Raw genomic sequence first — 25,717 nt, 5'->3', positions numbered from 1 at the left:
TATTTGTGATCTATATTTCAACCCGCTTTGTATTGTATGATGTGCATCGCCTGGTTTGACTACTCCCGCTATTGAAACTTACATTGGCCTGAGTTCTTGGTGTGCTTTTTTCTTGGTATATTTAATAACAAGAACTCCAACTTATTTATCGCCTAGTTTGAGGCCTCTATATCGCACATGTGTTTCCACAAACAAACATATTATGCCTAGCAGCTCCATGACCGCTGATGTAAAAATTGGGGTTTGGCTTTTGCTGCCCAATTCCCCATGGGACTCTGAGTCCCCTAAGTTCATGTTCGGTCAGAGAAGAATGGATGGAGGCTGGATCCAATGGAAAGCAAGGCAGATCTTTCTTTTTCTGTCGCAACAGAGTTCTCTCCCCTCCTTTCAAGGAGGGAGAGACCCTGAACAAAAGTGTGCAAGAACCTTTAAAGACTTTGGACATTGCCCAGCCCCCTTAGCCAAAGACCACCACCCCCAATACATCCATACATCATAGGAGGCGGGTCTACAGCAGAAATTCTATCTGCCAGGATACCTGAAAATGGTCACTGATTGCATTACCTGGACAGCCTGGCCATTCTTTTGTGCTGTTAGTATTGCTTGAATCCAGGTCACAGGCTCACCCTATTCATACACAAATACGCCCTGAAGACAGGATTTGTAAGCGAAAAGACAGTGGGAAGGCTTTCCCCATTTGCCTCCCACACTGTAGAGGAATACTTGAGGTCACTGGGAGAGTCAAAATGGCTTCAGGATCGTTCTCCTGCACTATTTCAGGCACATGGTTTATATATATTTAGATATGTGTGCTTTTATGAATATTCATTCTATATTTGAGACCTTAAAATTCTCCTAACACCGCAGTGCAGAGTGTCTTCTCTTTGCACTAGATTGTGAGCAGGGGCCTTGGAAACCGGAGCTGCGTGGGTTCATCTGGCTTAATTGCCAGAGTGACTCCTCTTCCCAACAGAGAGAAAACAGCGTGATTGGAAGGCAAGAGGCCAGCCCTGGCGCAGCCCAGAGCCTCATCCTGCAATCCAACCCAACCTGACAGGGGCACAGCTGGGGGTGCAATCAGCACAGCATCGAGCCAGCGCACCCCCTCCAAGCTCGCTTGCTCCCTCCCCTCCTGCCACTGGAGTCTCTGGAATCAAGCACAGTACGAAGGAGTGGGGTGGGGAGATAGGCAGTTAATTAACAAGACTCTTCTCCTTGTGAAACCCACTTACGTCCGGTCCCAGGAGGCAGGCTCAGAGCAGAGGAGAACAGAGTGCTCCAGCCACCAGCTGAGCAGCTGACTGTCACCATCTGGTGTGGCAGCAAACCTGAAGGGAGGGGGGTTAAAAAGAGCAATCAAGAGCATTTTGGCAGCCCTGGACTGGCAGGAGGGGAGCGTTCCACTTGATCAGCAAGATGGCTTTTGTCTGGGGACATTTTCTCTTGTGCAGGGATGCTCCTTCCAGGGCTCTTTGCAAGAGACAAGACCTTTTCCTACTCTTTGCTGCAGATAGTGGGTTGCTGGTGTCGTTGTTTACTTGTTTAGTCAGTGCGATGTAGTGGTTAAGAGCGGTGGACTCATAATCTGGTGAACCGGGTTCGTTTCCCCGCTCCTCCACATGCAGCTGCTGGGTGACCTTGGGCCAGTCACACTTCTCTGAAGTCTCTCATCCCCACTCACCTCACAGTGCGTTTGTTGTGGGGGAGGAAGGGAAAGGAGAATGTTAGCCGCTTTGAGACTCCTTCAGGTAGTGAAAAAGTGGGATATCAAATCCAAACTCTTCTTCTTCTCTTCTTAGCCATGTCTGACTCTTCGTGACCCCATGGACCAGAGCACGCCAGGCACTCCTGTCTTCCACTGCCTCCCTGCAGTTTGGTCAAACTCATGCTGGTAGCTTCGAGAACACTGTCCAACCATCTCTGTCGTCCCCTTCTCCTTGTGCCCTTAATCTTTCCCAACATCAGGGTCTTTTCCAGGGAGTCTTCTCTTCTCATGAGGTGGCCAAAGTATTGGAGCCTCAGCTTCAGGATCTGTCCTTCCAGTGAGCACTCAGGGCTGATTTCCTTAAGAATGGATACGTTTGATCTTCTTGCAGTCCATGGGACTCTCAAGAGTCTCCTCCAGCAGCATAATTCAAAAGCATCCATTCTTCGGCGATCAGCCTTCTTGATGGTCCAGCTCTCACTTCCATACATCACTACTGGGAAAACCATAGCTTTAACTATATGGACCTTTGTTGGCAAGGTGATGTCTTTGCTTTTTAAGAGGCTGTCTGGGATTGTACCAATATTCAATATGTGCACATGCTACAGCCACAATGCCAAGCAGGTTGCGACAAGCATTAAAAGGATCCTTCCAAAGCGGATCAACTTGGTGACGGAAAAGCCAATGAGATTCAGCAGAAGGAAATGCAAGCAACAAAAATAACAATCCGAATTTCACATTCATGCTTATTAGGTCTAATTTCCCTCTAAAATATGAACAGTGTGCACAGGAAAAATTAAACTCTCACTCTCTCTCTCTCTTTTTCTCTGCTAGACCTCCAAGTCGTCTAATGAATGTGATTGGCAAGTGGGCTCCAGAGAAACAAAAGGAAGTACTTATTCATGCAATGCAAAATTGGATTATGGAAGTCATTGCTAGAGAATGCAATAATGGCTACTAGCATAGATGGACTCGAAATAAGGACGTCTAGATTAGTCATGGATAAGTAATAATGGAAGCTGCACACTTAGAAACTGTGAGCTTCTGAGCAGCAGATTTAGTGCTTGAACTAAAAGCGCAGGAAACAGTCTGGCCTGTTCTTCTGCTTTCAAGAGTGGCTTGATATGTGCAGAACTCTGCAGGTGAAGCTTTCAGCGGCACAGAGACTAAGCATTTGTCACCTGCTGGTGTCTGCCGTTAAAGGCACAGCAACAGAGGCCAGATGAATATGTGCCAATCCCAGAACTAATGCCACAAAAAAGTAGCATGGGGTTACCTGAAATTTTGCATTTACATGGTACTTCACTGACAAAAGGCAGGTTGAAGGCCACTCATTTATATGGCATTTTTTTAAAAGGGCGGAGCTAACAGCTCAATGGATTCTCCATATTCAGAGGATTGGATACTTGGATGCTGGGGGTGTGGAGAAGGAGGCCTCTTCCCTTTGTATGCTGCTCAAAAGTTTTCCAGACCAACCTGGCCCACAACATTTTGCCGCCTGAGGCAAGGGCAAAGATGGTGCCACCCAACATCACCAATTCCACATACAAAAGCCAATTGGATTGGCAGAAGACCATGGCAACAGGACAATATTGTCCTCTGCAGTTGAGGGCAGCGGGCTATTTTAGAGGGACGCCAAACAGGCTCTACCACACAGATAGCTCTGTCCTTCAGCACCTCACCAAGGCTCCTTGCTCCTCAGCATTTTCTGTCTCTGTCTGTCGAATGGTAGGGCCGGCCCTGTTAGATCAGATCACCTTCGGTTTGATAAAACAAGACCTATCTTATGTCTGTTTCTCCCTTTTCCTGTTACATCCTGTCCAGAATTGAATCTAACAACTACTACCCTTACCCCAAGGTGATCCTTAGCAGCCATTCTGTTATGTCACTTAGCATAAACCAGCTCTACTTCCCACTTTCTTTTCTCCCCTGCAGAGTAAAAGGTTTGCCATAATGTAACCAGCTAACATCAAATTTACCCTTACGACACTCAAGCCCAAGAGAAGAAGCTCTTGACGTTATGAGCACAAGACAGCATTCATTACAGCACTGCTCTCATGTTATGCTCCTGTTGGGAAGTACGTCTTGGGAGATTGCTTTAAGTACAAAACAGAGATAGGGCTCGGAGAGAAAGGGAAAGGGTAGCTTTAAAAAAAAATTGTGTGGCTTTAAAAAAAATAACATTTCAGCTGTCACTAAAAAGTCATCAGTGTCTCTTTGAGTGAGTGAGTGAGTGATTCACACCCCTGTATGAAAAGTTTCTGAGTCATTGTATGGGATTTAAGGGGGTGGGCTGCATTGACTCAACCTTCAAGCGGGGGTGTGGGGTGTTGAGAGACGTTGCAAGTCAATATCAATATAAGAGTTATATTTATATGGAATAAGATATTGATGCCCTCCCACTGGGCAGTATTCAGTTCAGGTCCTGGACTCCAATTTTTTCCCACCACAAAGCTTTGCAAGGTGAGCAAGACTGAAAACAGGAGAGCGAATCAATCCAGACATTGGCAAGGGGGTGTCATTATTCTGTTAAGGGCTATCTGGACCTCCTCTGCTCCCAGCCCTCTGTCAGAATGCTCCATCCATGGCCTCGGACGTGAGGTCGCCAGGCTGACTGCAGATGGACTGATGGACTTTTGTTGGGGGTCGAAACCGGGAAAGGGGGTGGTGGGGCTTTGGGAATCCAAAGGGTGTACAATTATATTCTGTTTCATTTAATTTTGCTTTGCCAATAACATAAAAATGGGGAATTCGGGGAAGGGAATTGGGGCCGACCTTAGAAAAAGATTTTTAAGAATAAGTATTGATGTATAAAGATTGGGGTTTATAAGTTAAAATTGGTTAACTAAAATGAATTAGAGAAAATAAGGTAAAGTTTGGGGACAAGAACTTGCTGAGCTAAAAATTGGAACTGGAATACAAGAAGGGGAGGTGTGGGGAAGTCAAGGAAATTGGTCATTGACAGTAAGAAATGTAAATTTTATGTGTTTTTAATTGTTGTTTTTTTTTGTTGTTGTTTTTGAAAATTCCAATAAATATTTATAAAAAAAAACAACAGAATGCTCCATCCATGTATCCCAGACTTATGTTTCATTTCTCTCACTGCCAATCCAGAGTGCTGGTTTTGACCAATACAGAGTTTTATTTGACTCTGGGCTATGATACCTTTCAGACCACCTTTCAGCTGGCGTGACCCTCGTGTTTGGAGGCCCTTCTGTGGGTGCTTCTTCCAAGAGAAGTAAAGAAGGGTGGTGACAATAATAATAAATAATAATAATAATTTATTATTTATACCCCGCCCATCTGGCTGGGCCTCCCCACCCACTCTGGGCGGCTTCCATAAAAACCAAAAATACAGTAAAATATCACACGTTAAAAACTTCCCTGAACAGGGCTGCCTTAAGATGTCTTCTGAATGTCAGGTAGTTGTTTATCTCTTTGACATCTGCTGGAAGGGCGTTCCACAGGGCAGGTGCCACCACCGAGAAGGCCCTCTGCCTGGTTCCCTGTAGCTTTGCTTCTCGCAATGAGGGAACCGCCAGAAGGCCCTCGGCGCTGGACAAGAGAAGGGGTCTTTCCATTGGAAGCCCCACACCCCCAATTTGTAGAGCATTCTCCCCTGGCCCTGACATTGTCATCTATTTAGCACCAAGTGAAGAAGGCTTTATTCTCCCAGGAGTTTGGAACTGGAAATTGTTCCGGTTGTCATCTTATTTGGGCATCAGCTTGTGCTCACCCAGTTGTTGAGTGGGGAGCTTTTTTCCCCTGCCTTGAGACTGATTTTTGTGGCGAATTTTTAAGTATTGTTTTCCAACAGGTATATTTTATGCCTTGTCATTACGAGTTCTGCTACTTCTTTTAGCTGTTTCATTCATTCGTTCATATACGTGCATGCATACATCCATGTTTTTCTTTCAGAAGTCTAATATGTGGGACAAAGCTCCCTCTGAAATTCACTGCTTCTTCTACCCCTTAGGTCAAGGAGATATTTTTTTTATATAGAAGCGATGAACACAGAAATGACTGCTAAACTTCTGCTATATTTCCAGGAGTGAATTTTACATCATGTGAAAGACAACATGAAATTAGGATTATCTGGTAAGGAAACACCAGGAAAACTGAATAAAATGCTGTCTGGATGCAGCCAGTGGTGAAGCAAGCCGATCGGACACCTGGGGCAGCTCGCATGCCCTGCACCCAGGGGCATAGCCAGCCGCCTGTGGGACGGGGCGAGCCGGGGCAGGACGCTCGGCGGGGCCTCCAAGGAATTGGCCTGCCTCCTCACACTCAGCTGCCAGGCGGACTGTTTGGGGCAGCCTGTGGGTGCCTAAGCCACTGTGCCACCCCCAAGAGAGTGGCTCAGGCGCGCTGCAGGCCTGCAGTGAGTGCCTCCCAGCATTTTGTCACCCCCCCCAGTGGTGACACCCGGGGTAGACTGCCCCCACCCCTGGATGCAGCCTAAGTTTACAAAGTGCAGACCTGCCTGAATGGAACATCCTTAGACGGCAAGGCAAAACATTCACCTCTCATGAAACCACTTAGTAAAATTGTTTTGAGGAACTGCTGAGCAACTGCTCTTTGTGCTAGGAAAGAAACACTAGCCACGGGAGGAAGCACTAGGCTGGAAGCTGTACCTGGGATCCGAAATGGATGCCAGGAAAGAGCCACCCTGGCAAACATAAGCCACAGAAACCCTTCAGCAACCATCACGCAGATATTTTCAGCAGGAGGTAGAAACTTCCTCTCTCTTGCCAGACAACGCCACTGCAAAATACAGGGGTATTTGCTGAAGGAATAGTGTAATTATTCAAGCTGGCCCAATTCCTAGATTACAAGCTGCTATTTCACATACCATTGAACAGCATGTGGTCCTTTAGCACATGCTAGAACAACTGACGAATTACTAGAAAAGTGGTCCTTTCCAATAGCGGAATATCATACCCACTGGCAGGATATCCATGTCTCCCCGTACCCAACTTGCTCCAGCTTCTATTTCCCACATAGACATCTAATTTTGGAGTCCTTATTTAAAGTGTCCAGTTCTACTTTTAAAATCTTTTCAGTTTATCTTACACCCTGCAAAATGAGCATTCTGTTGGCAATTGGTCTCCCTTAACAGATGCAACTAGACTGTTTTGAGGTACTTATTTTAAAATAAATAATAGTAATAATAATGACTAACACCGTAACACATGCGCAGTTTTGGAATGCTTGAAAATAAACAGCTCAGTTACACTGCAAAATGTAGAACACTGCATCTAAGATGGGCCTGCAGCGTGCAGTAAACCAATGCCAGGGCTGTGGGTGCATTGCTCTTATGAATAAAGGCCTGAGCTCAGTGATAGAGCACCTGCTTATCATGCAAACAGTCCCACATTCAAACCCCAGCATCTCCAGGTAGAACTGTGGGAGCCCCCCGTCTGAAATCCCGCTGAGCTGCTGCAAATCAACATTGGCAATGCTTTTCTAGACGGACCAACATTTTGTTTCAGTACATGGCACCTTCCTTTGATCCTTCCATTTGAGGAAAACAACATTACAGTACAGGCGTCAGGGTGAAGGGATTGCCTTCTTCCTGACTTGTCAGTTTTATTTGTGCTATTGGGCTTTGTGTGAGCTCCCACCTGTACTCTGACACAAGTTGACCATGACAGAGAAATCTGGACCACAGAATCTGGTAGCATCCCTTGGAGACTAGGAATGAAGCACACTGTATGTTTAAAGCACATTCAAAGCACGTTCCTCCAGCCTCAAAGAATTGTGGGCAATGCAGTTCACCCCTCACAGAGCCAAAATTCCCAGCCACCCCGAATGAACTATGGTGCCCATAATTCTTTGAGGGGAAAATGTGCATTGAATGTGCTGTAATGTATAATTATATATCTCCCTCCCCCTCTCTCTCACACAAAAACTTCTGTAAAATGTTATTACCAAGAAAAGGTGTGCAATATCTTTAAGAGGGAGCAGTGAGAGAACATCCCTAGAAGCACAGAGGTGTTGCAGGAACAACTTATTTTCTTGGCGGGCACAAATGGCAGAGGGGCACGCAATGGCGAGAGGTAGAGTTCCACCCCAGAACTCATGTCACAAACTGCAACGACAACTATTAAGTCAGAGGTGTAGCACAGCGCCACACTCCACAGTTCAACTCACAGTGCAATTGTGACAGGGGCGTGCATGACAATTTGCCCCAAACCACCCCAGTATTGTGGGTACAGTTCTGTGGAATACCCTCCAAATGGTTAATGGAGAGACCCCCATCCCTGTTGAATTTTGTGAAGACTTTTGAAATTTCAGCAGTAAGCTTTTCTGATTTTATGGTTAATTTTAACTGATTTATCTTTCATAAGCTTGTTGAATGCTCCATAAAAGCTACACTGTTGTGAGCATATAAATGGTTTAGATAAATAAATGAAAGTAGAAAGCTTTTTTAAAAAAATAAAAAAGTAAAATAAGCAATATGAGAAGTTTGGTACTGTTTTGGGAGATAATATTGTCTGAACCACTGATAACAAATGAGTGAGCTAACACGATTTGCATTTGGGGAAAGCCTTCCTCAGAAAATAAGAGAAGCTGGAAACATTTGGACATACAACACGAGAATATCTTTTAGACTCCCCACAGGCCTTGTCTGCATGTGAGCATTGTTAATGTGGGGTAGAAAGTGGATGAGCATGCTGTTTGAAATTTCTAGCAAGTATACAGTGGGCATTCGAATTTCAGACACAGGTAGTGCACCCTACACTGTCTGGCGTGAATGTGCCTATAGCGCTTTAAAAAATAAAATAAAATAAGCGGCTTGGATACACAAGCCTTGGCTACTCTCCATGGTGCTGAAATTCCGCCTCTCTGCCCCACATACCAACTTACCCTTAGCAAAGAATGAACTCTTCTTCCCTAATTCATTGGCTTTTAAAATAAAGAAATATAAACTCCACACACACACACCATCGCTGCCGCCCAAAAAAGCCAAAGAAATTGACAAAAGTTAGAACCCCATTCAAAGACACTTGCGACAGAGCCTCAAGGATTCTTGTGAAAATCATTTCCAAGTAAACATACACAGTTTTGGGGCTGCATATCATGGAATTAACCAATATACCCAATTTGCATAATTATTTCAGCTGCTGCATTTTATTAGCATAGTCTGAGAATTTGGGTTACTTTAGTACAGCATTCTGGAACTCCCTAAATGTGCCTCAGTACCCCAAGCCAAATTAGCCTACATAATGCATATTGTAATGGGGGCATAAGCGGAGAGGTTGTGTGAGCAAGATAAGCTAAACCCTTGGTGCCCCCAGGGCAAAGTTACATTTTACATGGATCTCCATGTTCCAATGAGTCAAGAGAAAGAGGGGCAATGTGCTGCAGCAGGGAGAAGGAAGAAAAGGAAAGCGGCCAGTGTTTCCTATCAGACACTGATTTGTAATGGAAGATACAGGAGCCAGGAAAGTTACAGAATCAGAATAAACATATCAAGATCCCAAATCTTGGGATCAATTATTCACACCAGCATAATTCAAGGCAGCCTAACTAAGGACTCTTCCCTTAGTTAGTCTTGCAGAAGGAAATAGGAAATGAAAAGGGACGTCAAATAAAAAGCTAACTTTAAAATAAAAAAAGTCTAGGAAAACAATATCACTTTGGATATAGAAGGCTGCTGTATTGACACATGGTAACGAGGTCAGATTCTGCCATGAGGCTCAGAATCTCTAAATTGATGGAGACAGAACAGATTACAGGAGAAGGAGAAAGTCAGCCTTAGAGTTTCCACAGCAGCATATTCCTGAGACGTCACCAGTGAGCTGGTTGCAGCGAACACCAAGCCTTTTTGTGTTATGATCCACAACCCACTTTTGCCAGGTCTAAGAAGCTGGCACTAAAGTAGATTTACTATATATCTATATCTATCTAATCTATATCTATCTATCTATAAGGTAAAGGTAAAGGGACCCCTGACCATTAGGTCCAGTCGTGGCCGACTCTGGGGTTGCGGCACTCATCTCGCTTTATTGGCCAAGGGAGCCGGCGTACAGCTTCCGGGTCATGTGGCCAGCATGACTAAGCCGCTTCTGGTGAACCAGAGCAGCGCACGGAAACGCCATTTACCTTCCCGCCGGAGCGGTACCTATTTATCTACTTGCACTTTGACGTGCTTTCGAACTGCTAGGTTGGCAGGAGCAGGGACCGAGCAACGGGAGCTCACCCCGTCGTGGGGATTTGAACCGCCAACCTTCTGATTGGCAAGTCCTAGGCTCTGTGGTTTAACCCACAGCGCCATCCGCATCCCTATCTATCTATATGGATATATATATAGACTCTCAATAGAAAAACTTTTTTTAAATAACATGCTGAAGTTAAAATGCCGGGCAGCTCAGGGTAGACTAGTAGGTGTGAGCAAAGTCACATTCACTGTATTCAATTGTGCTCTGCATATTCCTGAGAGACATTCTCTCTTGCATAGGCTGAACTTTTGGCCTTGCTTTGTATTAAAAAATGACAACTTCTCTCAGAACTCAGGGTATGTGTGCCTGCGCATGGAAACATGCATCTGACAGAGTGGGCTGTGTTTGGTTAGATTTACTTACTAATAAGTATGTTTAGGATTGTAGCCCAAAATCTGCCATTGCTGTTCTGTTCTCTTTGCTAAAGTTAATTGACTTCCTCCTCGCTATATGCAAATCTTACCTGGCTCAGTTTAATCAGATTGCAGAGGGAAACTCTATAGCAACTCAGTTCAAAAGAAATGCACCTTCCCTCTTTGTGCTACAATGTGAAATTTGGCTTTCCTCATGATCTTAAGTATTCGACTTACCTGATTTAAGTCTCTTCCGGATATATTGCGCTGCTGCTTCTTTATTTGTATTTGTACTTCTGTTATTTTTATTGTATTGATTTGTTTGACTTCAATAAAAAAAGAATTAAAAATGTAAAAGGTTTTTTTACAAATTTAATTAAAAATGGTTGTTGTTGTTATTGCATCTTATTTGTTCTACGAAAAACTTTATTGAGGAAACTTGTTTTTTAAGCAGCAGCACAATTTTGTTGAAATGCATCAAAACAAAAGCAATCTTGAAAAGGTAGATATTGCCCACCAGTAATATACTGTAGAAAGGTAAATGATAATCTTTAAATTGCAACCCCCCCCCAAAAAAAGACAGAATAGATATGGCAAGTTTTAAGAAGCTAGTACAGCAGGAAAGGCAATCTGATTAGAGGAAGTGGTTAAAAAAAACCCATCTTCCCTAATGAGTGAGTGCGTCAAGAGTGTGTGAAGCACTGCACAGATAAGCACGCTCAACATAAGTCTAACCTGAATCTAGTTTAGGAATCAAATAGTTGAGGATTGGGGGGCAATAGCAGCCATGGTAGCTGAAAATGCAATGGCTATTGGCAAAAGTCCTGTGGAAAACCTTTCAGTACATAAGATGCTACTGAATTTGACTATCTATCCCATGGGTAGGCAAACTAAGGCCCGGGGGCCGGATCCAGCCCAAACGCCTTCTAAATCAGGCCCGCAGACAGTCCGGGAATCAGCATGTTTTTACATGAGTAGAATGTGTGCTTTTATTTCAAATGCATCTCTGGGTTATTTGTGGGACATAGGAATTTGTCCATATATTTTTTTCAAAATATAGTCCAGCCCCCCACAAGGTCTGAGGGACAGTAGACCAGCCTCCTGCTGAAAAAGTTTGCTGACCCCTGATCTATCCCACGAGTGGGGAACCTGTGGCACTCCAGGTGTTGCTGTACTACATACAACTTCCATCATCCTGACCATTGGCCACGTTGGTTGGTGCTAAGGGCAACTGGAGCCAACAACATCTGTATGCCAAAAGGTTTGGCATTCGTTATCTCTAGCCCATTATTATCTACACTGTGTGGCAGAGTAGCTCTCAGGTAGAGTCCCAACCTTGCACCCAGAGGTTTTTTTAAAAAACAAAAATGCCAAGGATTGGACCTTCACATGCAAAGGAGATTCCCTGTCATTCAGTTATGGGCTCCCTCTGGTCAGCCATGGCCATCAGACACTGCTGGGCTGCCCACCTTACACCCCCAAATGTCTCTGGTCATCTCTGAGGTCCTCTACAGCAGTGTTCCCCAACCTTGGGCCTCCAGCTGTTTTTGGACTACAACTCCCATCATCCCTCGCTAGCAAGACCAGTGGTCAAGGATGATGGGAATTGTAGTCCGAAAACAGCTGGAGACCCAAGGTTGGGGAACACTGCTCTACAGGACTAGCTGTTCTTACTGGAATAAGAAGGATGGGGAATTTGCCTATTCCAACTAGAATTTGCCACAACTGTTACTCTTGAACAGCCCTGCTGAAAATCAGCAGGACCTTCTGTTTGGCAGTATCAGCAAGGCCTCAAGGTGCATCATTCTCAAAAGAATTTTCCTGATTTGTTGGAGCCCCTAGGTTCCCCACTCCTGCTCAAAAGCGCTTGATGCTTTGATTTTGCAAAGGGTTAAAGACAGGTCAAAAGGTTTTAGAACAAGGTTGGTCATCTCTTTTGGGAGGAGAGCATTATAGATTGTGGTCTATCAGTTGCCATTTTGCTGTGCAAACTGACTTCTCAGAAGTGGTCTGGCTCCAAAATAAAGATTCTGCCATCTGCCCATTTGGAATTCACAATTATGAAGAACATGTGTTCAGGCATAGCATTAGATTAAAAAAAATCAGTGAAGAGATTCAAGACTAAAACATACAAGATCTGTGTTCCTTTAAAAAGTTTGCCTGCTACTGTTGTTGTTGTTGTTGTGTGTGTGTGTGTGTGTTTGGGGGGTTTTGCAACCAGTCCTTGATTAAATTTTGATGGAGTTGCTAGGGGCCAGATAAAAACTGCCCCATGTATTATGGGTAGCCAATTTGCCAATCCCAGTTTATTTAAATTATATTGGCCCAATATCCAATATTAATTGGATATTGGGTCAATTGTAGGGACTTTGCAAGTCTTCTGAGGTTACTGGTGAGACCAGCATGACTAGCCAGGGGACCAGCATAAACTTCTTGAATTTTCTGCTACTGAGGAAGACCAGAGTGAGTCAATTTTTTCTAATGAAAAACATTTCATGACTGTGCTACTGTGACTACAGAATATTGCAGTAGTCAAAGCTTTTTATACATTTGTCCCAAAGAACGGTGCTCTCAAATCTATCCCTAATTGTACTGAGAAGAGGATGAGACCGAGAAAAAAGCTTTCAGAAAACTGATTCACCCAACGAAAGGAGAAATGATTCATGTATGGTGTGATGGGAACACTTTTACAAAGCACATGGCTGGAATGTGACATGAGTTGGCTAAGAAGCCCTCTCCAGGAGCCCCAATGAATGGAGGTCCCAAAAAATTGTGAATGAAAGCAGATGATGACAACTCCAACATTAACGAGGCAGCAATTAAACAACTAAATTGCTGTGTGATGAAATATGCAAACCAATATGATGCTAACTTAATTGTGGGGTAGGAAGGGGGAAGAAAAACTAAGGCATAAAAATTCAAGCAATTAAGGAACCATTTCCCTTACATCCTGCAAGTTCTGAAAAGGGTCCATCCATCCACCTGTGACTCTGGTGGATTTCTTAGCTGCAGTTCACCTTAAAAGGATCCACCTTAAATGAATGAGTAACCTCCAAATGTAGGAAGGCTACCTTAATAAAAACTTTCTCCAGCCAGAGCAAAAGCATCTTCCTTTTAAAAGTTCCACTTACAAACTTTGGGTGGGGGGTGAAAGTACAAGAAAAATCTACCTGTAAAAGAAGCCAAAGTAAAGCCCCAAGAAACACATGGCCAGTATAAAACAGAAGGCAATACTCCTAAGGATTGCAAAGAAGCCGTTCTGACCAGGTTGCTGTACCGCCAAATCAATATTAGTAGAAAGCACCTATGTATAATTCCAAAGTTCCTAGCATTGTCATAAAAAAATGATAGCACAAAAGCCAAAAGTATTGGGGATGGAATTCTGCAACGATTAAAATCTATTCTTTAGATCAAAGGCAAAATGTAGCCACAGTTCACTCAAAGGGAAATTGGGGGGACTGGAAGCCAGCCAGCCATTCCTCTCCAACAGGTAGGAGCATTACACTGAGATTAGCTACTACTCTAGGATTCCTTCTTCTGCAAGGTATAAAACACAGAACGCCAAACAAGGGGAAAAAATTAAAGAGGCATTACCTACTTTTAAGTAAGCTAGCAATCTACCCCAGACAGCCATTATTGCAAACAGAGGATCTAAAATAAGCTCTTACCTTGAATAACATGCATAGCTCCTGGAACTAGGCTGTGATATTATTCCAGAGACATTATTTGTAATAGAAAGATAAAATAAGACTGAAGGAAGGAGGAGAGACGGAGGGGAAGAGAAGAGGTGGAGGGAAATAAATAATGAGAAGAGGACTGGGGAAGGAGCGGAAAAGGGAAAGGAGGAGAGGTGGGAAGGGGCAAAAAGGAAAGGAGGAGAGGGGAGGAAATGAAAATAGAGACAGTAAAAAATCTGTCTCCTGCCCACACGGTGGAAAAGAAATTTCTGACAAGCAAAAAGAGAGAGAGAGAGAAAGAGAGAGAACTCGCACACATACCAGAGGGGGCAGACAGGGGAATAACAAAGCAGAACAAGGGAATCAAGAGGAATAAAAAATGGTAAGACAAATGTCTAGACCTGAAGCATACAGAGGAGATGGGGAGGTGCAGAGAGAAATTGAGGGTTTGCCGGGAGTGCCATGCTATTTTGCATAATTAGAGTAGTAAACAGCCATGTGTCTGGCAATTTAGGTCAGCTGAGTTGTTAAGAATGTGGGTGAATTTGACAAGGAGCAAGGGGGAGCGTGGACCGATCCAATATCACACCAGACTTCTCAAGAATAAAGAAGAGAGGTCATGTTGAGCCTCTGTTATTTGGCTGCAAGTTGCAAAAAGGACGTTGGAGGCAGAAAAAGTGCTGTCTCTGGGAGAGCTCTCCATAATGGGCATGGACAGGTATAAGCTGCTGTGCAAAATCTGATATTGCTAAAATGCAAAACAGTGTGGCTAACCAAACGCTCTTTCAACTAAATCTAACCCTTTGTTGCTCACGTTGTGTCCAGCCGCAATACATCTATGGCTCAGTTTGTCAGAGAGAGCACACACTTGTTGCTTCCACAAATTTATATGGACATTTTCTGAGAGCAATGCTCATTTCCTCTGGATCTTTTTTTATTTATTTTGGAAGCTCCTAAATATTTGATCAAAATGAAGCAACCTGTTAGCCCCAGGATACTTACAGAGTTTTATGGGTCATTAGCAGTGGCAACAGCAGCTTGAGATGAACCCAGAAGCCACAAGGGACCATTGCATTATCTTGCAGCTTTCTTCCTTAACAATAAGATTCAGGCAGGCAGTTGGAATGAAAAAGCAAGCAGGAACATCATATTACCTCCCCATGGCCATCTGATTCTGAGGACCAGGATTCTGATCTCTGGCGTGATCTATTCCAGTTTGAACTCAATGCAACACAGAGCAGTTGTGTTCTTCAGAAGGTGGAAGGGTTGAAGGCACGATATGCCCCAACTTCTCCTATTTACCAAGACAGCCCCCATTGTCTGGCAACTCCTGCTGTAAATTACTGCCCTTCTTTTTGCAGATGCCTTGTTCAAAAATGTCTGGTGCTGTCCTTCAGCTCCCTCCCCAGGGTCTCAATAAGTTAAAATCCTAACCCTAACCCTAAACCTATGACTGCTCAGCACTGGGCTTCTGGGTTGGAGATTTCTTTCCAACACTCTTTGCGGGGTGACCAGAGCAAAAACATTTTGATTAATGGCACCCTGTTTATGGAATTCCCACCCCAGAGAGACTTGCCTGGCATCAACATTGTTTTTGTTTCAGTGCCAGGAAAAGAAGTCTGTATTTCCCCAGGTTTTTAAATGTATTAATACATTTTTTATGCTGCTAAGGGTTGCTGTTTTTTGGGGGGTGGTATATTTATCTTGCTTTTCTCAACTGCCCTGGAAGCACACCTAGTTTTCTATATTCTGGTTAATCTTGGCTGCTTGTTAACAATGGAAGAGTTTTTATTCCTTAACCCACAATCTGAAGTTGGACAGTGAAGGAAAGAAAGTTCAATCTCCTCTTTGTGGAGGAGATTGGTCAGGTAAGTACAATATTAACTGAAATGCAATAGCATCTCATTATTCTCCTCTCCATATCTTCTACCGTTTTCTTTTCTTTTTAATTTATTTTTGATTTTGACATTATTAGCAACCCAAAAGTGCACTAGCAGGGTGTTGCATCATACCATAGAGCAAGCAAAATAAGCAATAAATATTAAGAAAAGGAAATGGTAACAAACTAATGTAAATCAAGATACCAATATGCCCCAAGTTGATATGGATGGTGAATACTGAGCCATCTATATGAGAAGCCTTTCCTAGACAGTTGACTGTTGGCTCTGGTGCAAGAAATGAGCAGTAGAGGAATTGGGTGTGTTCAAGGCTCTGGAGTGACTCTGGATATTATGGAGTAGAGGGGCCTATTTCCTGTTTTCACCAATAATAATAATAATAATAATAATAATAATAATAATAAAAAATTTACTATTTATACCCCACCCATCTGGCTGGGTTTCCCCAGACACTCTGGGTGGCTTCCAACAAAACACTAAAATACAGTAACCTATTAAACATTAAAAGCTTCCATAAACAGGGCTGCCGTTAGATGTCTTCTAAAAGTTTGGTAGTTATTTTTCTCTTTGACATCTGGTGGGAGGAGGTGGTGTAGTGATTAAGAGCGGTAGACTCGTAATCTGGTGAACTGGGTTCGCTTCCCCGCTCCTCCACATGCAGCTGCTGGGTGACCTTGGGCTAGTCACACTTCTCTGAAGTCTCTCAGCCTCACTCTGTTAGCTGCTTTGAAACTCCTTAAGGGGAGTAAAAGGTGGGTTATCAAATCCAAACTACTCCTCTTCTTCTTCTTCTTCTTGTTTTTAGGTGCCAGCTCAACCAAATTGCTGATCAAGCAGGGGTTCAGCCTGGCCAATGGTTGGCAAATTTAGAGCCCTCCGGATTATTATTCAGTGTTCATCTGATTTGCATTCATGATGTTATCAAGAGGGTTATACACAAGTGTGCTTTGAATACCGTTTGTGCCTGCCCAAAGAGGCAGACATGCTTCTTTGTTTCAATAGGTGCACGTCTCATACTTTCCTGCTAAACTCTTCCAACTTATTGATCCATAAATATTGCAGGGGGGAGGGGTGTTGTTTTTGTTTGTGTCCACTGGGGAAGAATTGTAAACAACAAATAAAGCAGAATGACGTGTGAATGATCCAGTATAAATCTACCACAAGTGCACTAAAGGTAAAGGTACCCCTGCCCGTACGGGCCAGTCGTGTCCGACTCTAGGGTTGTGCACTCATCTCACTCTAGAGGCTGGGAGCCGGCACCGTCCGAGGACACTTCCGGGTCACGTGGCCAGCATGACGAAGCTGCTCTGGCGAGCCTGCACCAGCGCAGCACACGGAAACACCGTTTACCTTCCCGCTGTAAAGCGGTACCTATTTATCTACTTGCACTTAAGGGTGCTTTCGAACTGCTAGGTGGGCACACAATAGTGCACACCACAAGTGCACTATTATTGTGTAAATGACATATTGTGGAATATACCCACAAAGAAAATACCAGTCTTTTTATTTCTGTCTCTGCTGACATTAGATTCTTACTTTGCTTTTTATTGTGTTTCGAGTGCTCTTCACAAACAAAATAGAGTGATAACTGTACACACACACACAACTATGGAAGCTGACAATTCTCCCTCATGAACTGAAGTTTCATCTGGCTCTGGTTGATGGATCTTGGGGTTCTTGGGGGGTTGGATGGCAAACGGAGCCAGCAAAGTTGAAATCTGTCCACTCTGATGTGCATCAGCCAATCAGGTGTGCAAACTCTTGTCCTCTGAGGATCAGTGCCCTTTTAGGGATGCCAGATCCACTCAACTGTGTTAACTGCTACACACATACGATTGGTCCTTAATTTTATTTAGTCATGTTTTAAAGTATTCCACAGACTCAGGGCAGATTGCAGCCATTTCATCAATAGTTGTCCCCATCTCCAAAGGGATCTCAATTTAGATTTTAGATTTAGATGGCTTAATAATAATAATTGTACTCCACCCATCTGACTGGGTTGTCCCAGCCACTCTGGGAGGCTTCCAGCATATACAAAAACATAATAAAACATTAAACATTTTTAAAAACCTCCCTATACAGGGCTGCCTTCAGATGTCTTCCAAAGGTTGTATAGTTACGTATCTCCTTGACATCTGATAGGAGGGCATTCCACAGGGAGGGTGCCACTGCCAAGAAGGCCCTCTACCTGGTTCCCTGTAACCTCACTTCTCGCAGTTAGGGAACCACCAGAAGGCCCTCAGAGCTGGACCTCAGATAATAATAATTTTTTATTTATACCCCACCTATATGGCTGAGTTTCCCCAGCCACGCTAGGTGGCTCCCAACAGAATATTAAAAACATGATACAGCATTAAACATTAAAAACTTCCCTAAACAGGGCTGCCTTCAGATGTCTTCTAAAAGTCAGATAGTTGTTTATTTCCTTGACATCTGGTGGGAGGGCATTCCACAGGGCGGGCGCCACTACCTAGAAGGCCCTCAGCCTGGTTCCCTGTAGCCTCACTTCTCGCAGCGAGGGAACCACCAGAAGGCCCTCGGCGCTGGACCTCAGCTGGATGATGGGGATGGAGATGCTCCTTCAGGAATACAGGACCGAGGCTGTTTAGGGCTTTAAAGGTCAGCACCAACACTTTGAATTGTGCTCAGAAATGTACTGGGAGCCAATGTAGGTTTTTCAGAACCAGTGTTATAGGGTCTGGGTGGCCGCTCCCAGTCACCAGTCTAGCTGCCACATTTTGAATTAGGAGACAAAGGACAGCAAATAACCATTCCTTTCCATTCACAATTTTCCTGTACCATACCCCCTCCTTTTCTCCCCGAAATCAGCCCTCGCACAACATACACTTTGTTCTAATTCCATTCACCGCTACCAGCTTTGCTTCTACAGAGCTAGAGGAGAAACATTTGGAAATGAGAGAGATGGCATCAAGATGTTCTGTGAGAGAGATGTGATATCGGGGGGGGGGGAGGAAGAAGGCAGCCCTTTGAAATAAGGAAACACTTTTAAAAATAAAATACTTCCGACTCCTTTCCTGGTTACATTAACAAACACGTTTGACTCTTTCATCCAAGGATCTTGAGGCAGTTATTCCATTATATCCTTGCAATAGCAATGACAAACCTAGACAGCTTCCTAAAAAGCAGAGACCTCACCTTGCCAACAAAGGTCCATATAGTTAAAGCTATGGTTTTCCCAGTAGTGATGTATGGAAGTGAGAGCTGGACCATAAAGAAGGCTGATCACCGAAGAATTGATGCTTTTGAATTATGCTGCTGGAGGAGACTCTGGAGAGTCCCATGGACTGCAAGAAGATCAAACTTCTCCATTCTGAAGGAAATCAGCCCTGAGTGCTCACTGGAAGGACAGATCCTGAAGCTGAGGCTCCAATACTTTGGCCACCTCATGAGAAGAGAAGACTCCCTGGAAAAGACCCTGATGTTGTGGAAGATGGAGGGCACAAGGAGAAGGGGACGACAGAGAATGAGATGGTTGGACAGTGTTCTCGAAGCTACCAGCATGAGTTTGACCAAATTGTGGGAGGCAGTGGAAAACAGGAGTGCCTGGTGTGCTTTGGTCCATGGGGTCACAAAGAGTTGGACACGACTAAATGACTAAAGAACAACAACATCCTTGCAATAACTTAGTGGTGCGGTGCCCAAGACAACCTCAGCAAGACTCATGTCCGAATTGGAGTTTGAACCTGGGTCTTCCTTGTCCAACTTCAAGACTACTATCCCATGCTAGGCTGACTAGGGGGGAAGATAGAATATTGGTCCCCAACAGTACCTGTGCACCTTCTGCGTTTTTCAATGGTCCTGATAAAAAGCACAGTCTGCTCTTGCAACTGGGCACAAAACAACCGCTCTAACCCCCCATGCTGTGAGACAGGTCAGAAGCCTCTGCAGATCTTAACAACAGTTATCTGTGTCCTGTCACTCAAAACAAACAGAGAGAAGAATATATAAGGCTCACAACTGTTCATACAGAATCTCCCCCATGGATTTATTCACTCTTGCCCACATGCAGAAAGCCAGGCCTCCCTGCTAGCTTGGAAAGAAACTGCATTTGTCCAGGTGGCTGAGAAGTCTGTGTATGCCAAGTACATGTTTTTCCTAGAATAGAGATGGAAAGGAGACCGGTGGCTCTCCAGACAGGGTTGCCACCATTGTTCTGGCAAAATACAGGACAGGACAGCAGTGGCGGAGGAAGGGGTTGCGGGGGTGCTGTCCACCTGGGGTGTCATCACTGTAAGGTAAAGGTAAAGGGACCCCTGACCATTAGGTCCAGTCGTGGCCGACTCTGGGGTTGCAGCGCTCATCTCGCTTTATTGGCCGAGGGAGCCAGCGTACAGCTTCCGGGTCATGTGGCCAGCATGACTAAGCCGCTTCTGGCGAGCCAGAGCAGCGCACGAAAACGCTGTTTACCTTCCCGCCGGAGTGGTACCTATTTATCTACTTGCACTTTTTTGTGTGCAAAACCGAGCAACAGGAGCTCACCCCGTCATTGCAGGGATTCAAACCGCCAACCTTCTGATCGGCAAGTCCTAGGCTCTGTGGTTTAACCCACAGCGCCACCTGCATCCCGTCATCACTGTAGGGGGTAACAAAATGAGTATTTTTTTAAAAAAAGTGGGCTCACAAAATTTTTTAGGAGTGACATGGTGGCTTTGGTGCCTGCAGGTTCCGCGGTGCCTAAAACAGCAGCGTGGGACTTGCGTCTGCCTACTGCCTCTCCCTCAGCCGCCCCACAGCTGAGGGGGAAGCGGTGGAGAGGCTCCAAGCATCAGAGAGGCTCGCCCCGCCCCATGGGTGCATCGCTCCACCCCCACGGATGTGGATTGCCCCACCCCCGGCTGCAGAACATGCCCCCCCACCAGGCACCCGAGTGGCTAGCTATGCCGCTGCAGGACAGTGCGGTAAAAAGGGTAAAGGTAAAGGACCCCTGGACGGTTAAGTGCAGTCAAAGGCGACTCTGGGGTTGTGGTGCTCATCTCGCTTTCAAGCCAAGGGAGCTGGCATTTGTCCGCAGACAGCTTTCTGGGTCATGTGGCCAGCGTGACTAAACCAATTCTGGCACAACGGGACACCATGACGGAAACCAGAGCCATTTACATTCCCGCCGGAGAGGTACCTATTTATCTACTTGCACTGGTGTGCTTTCGAACTGCTAGGTTGGCAGGAGCTGGGGCAGAGCAAGGGGAGCTCACCCCGTCATGGGGATTCGAACTGCTGACCTTCCGATCGGCAAGTCCTAGGCTCAGTGGTTTAGACCCCAGGGCCACCCGTGTCCCAGGACAGTACAGTGCAGTGCGGGGGGGACGACATTATTATTAATTTTTTTCATCAGGTGCTGAAGTGACTTCAAAGCAATCCATGACAACTATTGGAGCCTAACAGGATGGCCGCTCTGGAATTTGTCTCACACGTGCGCGCGCACACATACATGGATTTGTAAATCTGTCTGTGCTTGGCTACCCAGAGCTTAAAGACATGACCTCGCTCTGATGGTGTTTCCTGCTTGGCAGGGGGTTGGACTCGATGGCCCTTGTGGTCTCTTCCAACTCTATGATTCTATGATTCACACACCTTTTCAAACACATGCATTTGGAGGGGATCCCCAACATGGCAGACACAGAGACACACACACACAGAGAGAGAGAGAGAGAGAGAGAGAGAGAGAGAGAGAGAGAGAGAGCGCATTGAAATACAGGACAAAACTGTTATAATACAGGATGTAGCATTTTGCATCGAAATATGGGAAATACGGGACAGGTGGCAATCCTATCTCCAGAAATTGTTGGACTCCAACTCCCATCATCCCTGACCATTGGCCAAGCTGGCTGGAGCTTAGGGTTGGAGTCCGATGACATCTAGAGAGCACCACACTGACATCTGTGTACCAGAGGCACTGAGTGCATACGAACACCATATGTGCTTCATTTTAAAGGGCAGGCTGGAGCACTCTTGAGTAAACTACCTGTTTGCCTACATAGGATCATGAGGGGATGCAGAAAAGGATCTGAAAGCTGCCCCTTAACTTGGAATTAAAGATCTCTTTCCTCATTTTAATTGGGAAGAAACCGTCACCGGGGGGTGGGGGTGGGACGGACCCTGGTTGAAATGTGTGACGTTCACCATGCCCTAATTCTCCTCCTGAAGTTTGTTTTGTTCAGGACTTCAGAACACATCGGAGTGAAAGCATCGTCTAGGGGCAAAGGATTTTTTCCTGAAACTTCAAGAAGGAATTGGAGTCACCCTTCTGCCATGAACGTCTTCTAAAGCGCTGACTCCCCGGTTGAATAATAATAATAAAAACAGCCAACAGAGCTATCAACATTCAGAGGTGATTTTCTTCCTGTCAGTGGCGTAGCGTGGGGGGTGCCAGGGGTGCCGGCCGCACCGGGCGCAACATCTGGGGGGGCGCGAGTCCAGAGGGAAGGGACAAGTTCCTTCCTCCGCCGGGCTCCCCGCCGCCAACGCCAGCCTTGCGCCCTAGCGCGCGCGCGCCCCCCGCCGCCGCTGCGCTCCACTCACTGCTCGCAGGAGGAGCAGCCGCTGCAGCAGCGCCGACGCCGCCACCGATGCCTGGCCGGGCACGGGCAGCCTCCGCACCCCGACGCCATCCCCTCGGCCCAGCCACAGGCGGCGGCTGCTTCTGCCGACTGGGAGGGAGGAGAGCTCCGAGGGGCCTCGACGCGCCCTGCCCTCCCCAAAACCCTCCGAGAGGAAGCCGGCGGGCGGGCGAGGGTCTCCCGGCGGAAGGGGGCGCCACTGGCTCCAGCTCTCAGCGCAAGTCTCAGCCGGGGGGGGGGGCGGACCCGGCCGGGAGGAGGAGAGGCGCTCGCCAAGCCCGGATCTGGAGCGCCTCGGAGCGCAGGCTCCACCTACAGCCCAAGGAGAGGAGGGGGCTTCGGCTGCCTCGGCCCGCGGGGGCTCCGCAAATAATAAATTTAATAAATTCCTGCTGAGCCTTTGGGGGGGTCCTTGGCTTCTTCGCTCGCCCCCAGCCCCAGTGGCGTAGCGTGGGGGGTGCAGGGGGGGCCGGCCGCACCGGCCGCACCATCTGGGGGGGGGCGCGCTGGCACTCGAGTGCTAAAATCCACGGGTTAGGGGGCGCAAATTACTTGCCTTGCCCCAGGTGCTGACAACCCACGCTACGCCACTGCTTCCTGTTGTCTTTGTGCATTTCAGTTTTCCCAAAAATAAGATGCATACATGGATTTTAAGATATTTGGAAAATTAACCTTTCCTTTAAAAAATTAAGTTTCCAGTCCCTATGAAACACCAGTAGTAGAGAGTATCTCCAAAAGAAATATTTGGTGCCCTATATAATCATCTTGTCACAGCTCTTTCTGTACTACTATTACTAAGCACCTGATGTTGAGCCACACACTCTAAAAGAAATTAGGAACCCAGTCAACAGCTAACAATCCAAAAACTGAGAGGAAAACAGCAGAACTTGCCTACTTTCCTTCTGATGGCTTTCCCTACTTCCTAACAACTCCAATTCTGTTCCAACAAAGAAAATTGGGGGCAGGGGGACTAGAATAACGCCTTGCTCAAATCCAGTTCATACTAAGAGCAGAACAATGCATTGCCTCAGTAACTGTGTCTGTACTCAACCCCATACTTGCTGAGACTGCACAAACATGGAAAATCAACAAGGAGGAGGATGAAATGTTCAGCCCTACCTGTGCCTGAAGGTTGTCTCCTGCAAATGCTGCTCCTGACACTCTCTCCCCCAAAGGACTTTTTTTCCATTCCTAGAGATGGGATGATTTGGGGAGGGGTGGTATTAGCTAAACACACAGGGGAGAAGAAGTGGGTGATGAAAACGTTAGGTAAACCCCTGGAACTGCCAGATCTTTCCTACAAATGCCCCCATACCTGTATAAGACAAGCATAAAGGTAAAGGGACCCCTGACCATTAGGTCCAGTCGTGGCCGACTCTGGGGTTGCGGCGCTCATCTCACTCTATAGGCCAAGGGAGCCGGCGTACAGCTTCTGGGTCATGTGGCCAGCATGACTAAGCTGCTTCTGGCGAACCAGAGCAGCGCATGGAAACGCCATTTACCTTCCCGCCGGAGCGGTACCTATTCATCTACTTGCACTTTGACGTGCTTTCGAACTGCTAGGTTGGCAGGAGCAGGGACCGAGCAACAGGAGCTCACCCCGTCACGGGGATTCGAACCGCTAACCTTCAGATCGGCAAGCCCTAGGCTCTGTGGTTTAACCCACGGTTCCACTCCAAGCATAGGGTCAGGGAAATGCTAAGGAAATGTAAGTTCCTTCCTAATTTGGGTTCCAGAAGTAACAGGGTAAATAATCAAATATGTGTGAACATCACCAGGGCCAGATTTAGGTTTGATGAGGCCCCAAGCTATTGAAGGTAATAGGGCCCTTTATATGTGATATTTTAGGGAGCAGGCTAGCAGGCAAGGCCCATTACTTACATCATAGGAGCATACACAGCACAAAACGCTGTTGCTGTATGTAGGTTTTATTTTATTTGATTTCTATCTTATATTTTGAAAATGTACATCCAGGTTTTTTTCCTTTAATTTTTGGGGGGGACCCTGAGAGGGGCCCTAAGCTATAGCTTGTTTAGCTTATATGAAAATCTAGCACTGAACATCACATTTATTTAACTGGGTTTCCTCCAAAGAAGCAAGAATCAGGAAAATTATTGGATCCCTATACCCACATCTGTTGCAGGGGAACCCAGGCATTTAAATGTGTGCGCACAATTCACAATTTATGGAACCGTTTTAAATTTTCATTTCATTTTTTTGCCATTTAAAATTAGATACTATGAATTAGCTGTTAGTTGGATAATATTGCACGAATGTCAAACTTGGCTTCAATGAGTTGATCAAATCCCTTCCAATATATTTTTTTCAGAGATTGAGATTCACCTATGTGATTTTTCATATGAATAAATCTTTTCATCTGGGTCACACACAAAACTGCGCAACTACACAACTTCCATTGGAGCTGGTGGTTGCATGGGCCTTTAAGGAAATTTGAAAGCGTCTCTACCATCTAGGAACCAAAATTGAAGATCTGTTCTACCTCTACTCTCAGAAGCAGAATGTATTTATATATTCATGGAGGGCAAGGCTATCAAGGGTTACTAGTCATGTGTCAGGGACGTGGCTGAATCGAACGCCTGGGAAGAGCCCGACTCTGGAGATGAAGGAATGCCAGTACAGAGGGAGACAGAGTGACTCTGGAGACGAGGGTTACAGACGGGGTTAGTTCAGCCCCCCTTCATCAAGTTCCCAGACTCAGATAGAGCAGCAGACTCAGAAAGTTTGCAGGCAAAGGGAGGGGAGGAGATAGATGGCATTGAGGGGTTTGCTGTGCAACCAGGAGGGAGGCAGCATTTAGAGGGGTCTTAGTTTGAGAGTGGGGGGGTGTTCACCCACAGTCTCGCCGAACCAGAAGAACTGAAAGGGTTAAAATGCAACGAAAGTCCAAGAGAGGAAGGACTGGACTTTGGCACCCTTTGTGCTGTGAAAGGGGCGGAGGCTCAGAGTGACCAACTTGTAGCTAAGAGCGTCAGACTCGGCACCATGCTCTGGATGTTAATTGTAAATAAACGTACCATAAAACTGCCAGAGAGTCATTAATACCCCAGTAATAAGATCATTAAGTGTGCAGATGATACAACGGTGGTTGGTTTAATCACGGCTGGAGAGGGGAAGGCGGCCTATGGGAAGGAAGTTGAGCAGTTGGGGGAGTGGTGCAGGAAAAACAACTTACTCCTTAACTTAAAGAAAACAAAAGAGATCATTGTGGACTTCAGGAAATGTAAATTGAATATTCAGCCACTCATTATTGAGGGGAAGTGCGT

General features: G+C 45.7%; 1 protein-coding gene across 5 annotated transcripts in view; it reads right to left on the bottom strand.

Annotated features, from left to right (window-relative positions):
- CACNA1E (calcium voltage-gated channel subunit alpha1 E) overlaps positions 1 to 14,295 on the bottom strand; it is a 484,689-nt gene extending 470,394 nt beyond the window's left edge. For 2 of the 5 annotated variants that reach the window (XM_053391315.1, XM_053391319.1), the window contains exon 1: positions 13,952 to 14,289. The gene's annotated coding sequence lies outside the window, so the exon portion shown is untranslated. Of the gene's footprint in view, positions 1 to 13,951 lie in introns of all 5 variants that reach the window. The other 3 variants (XM_053391318.1, XM_053391316.1, XM_053391317.1) reach the window with 3 other exon arrangements.
- Positions 14,296 to 25,717: the final 11,422 nt, after the last annotated feature.

This window comes from Podarcis raffonei, chromosome 6 (genome assembly GCF_027172205.1).
Source record: "Podarcis raffonei isolate rPodRaf1 chromosome 6, rPodRaf1.pri, whole genome shotgun sequence".
Taxonomy (NCBI): Eukaryota; Metazoa; Chordata; class Lepidosauria; order Squamata; family Lacertidae; genus Podarcis; species Podarcis raffonei.
This window is presented reverse-complemented; position numbering and strand designations above follow the sequence as displayed.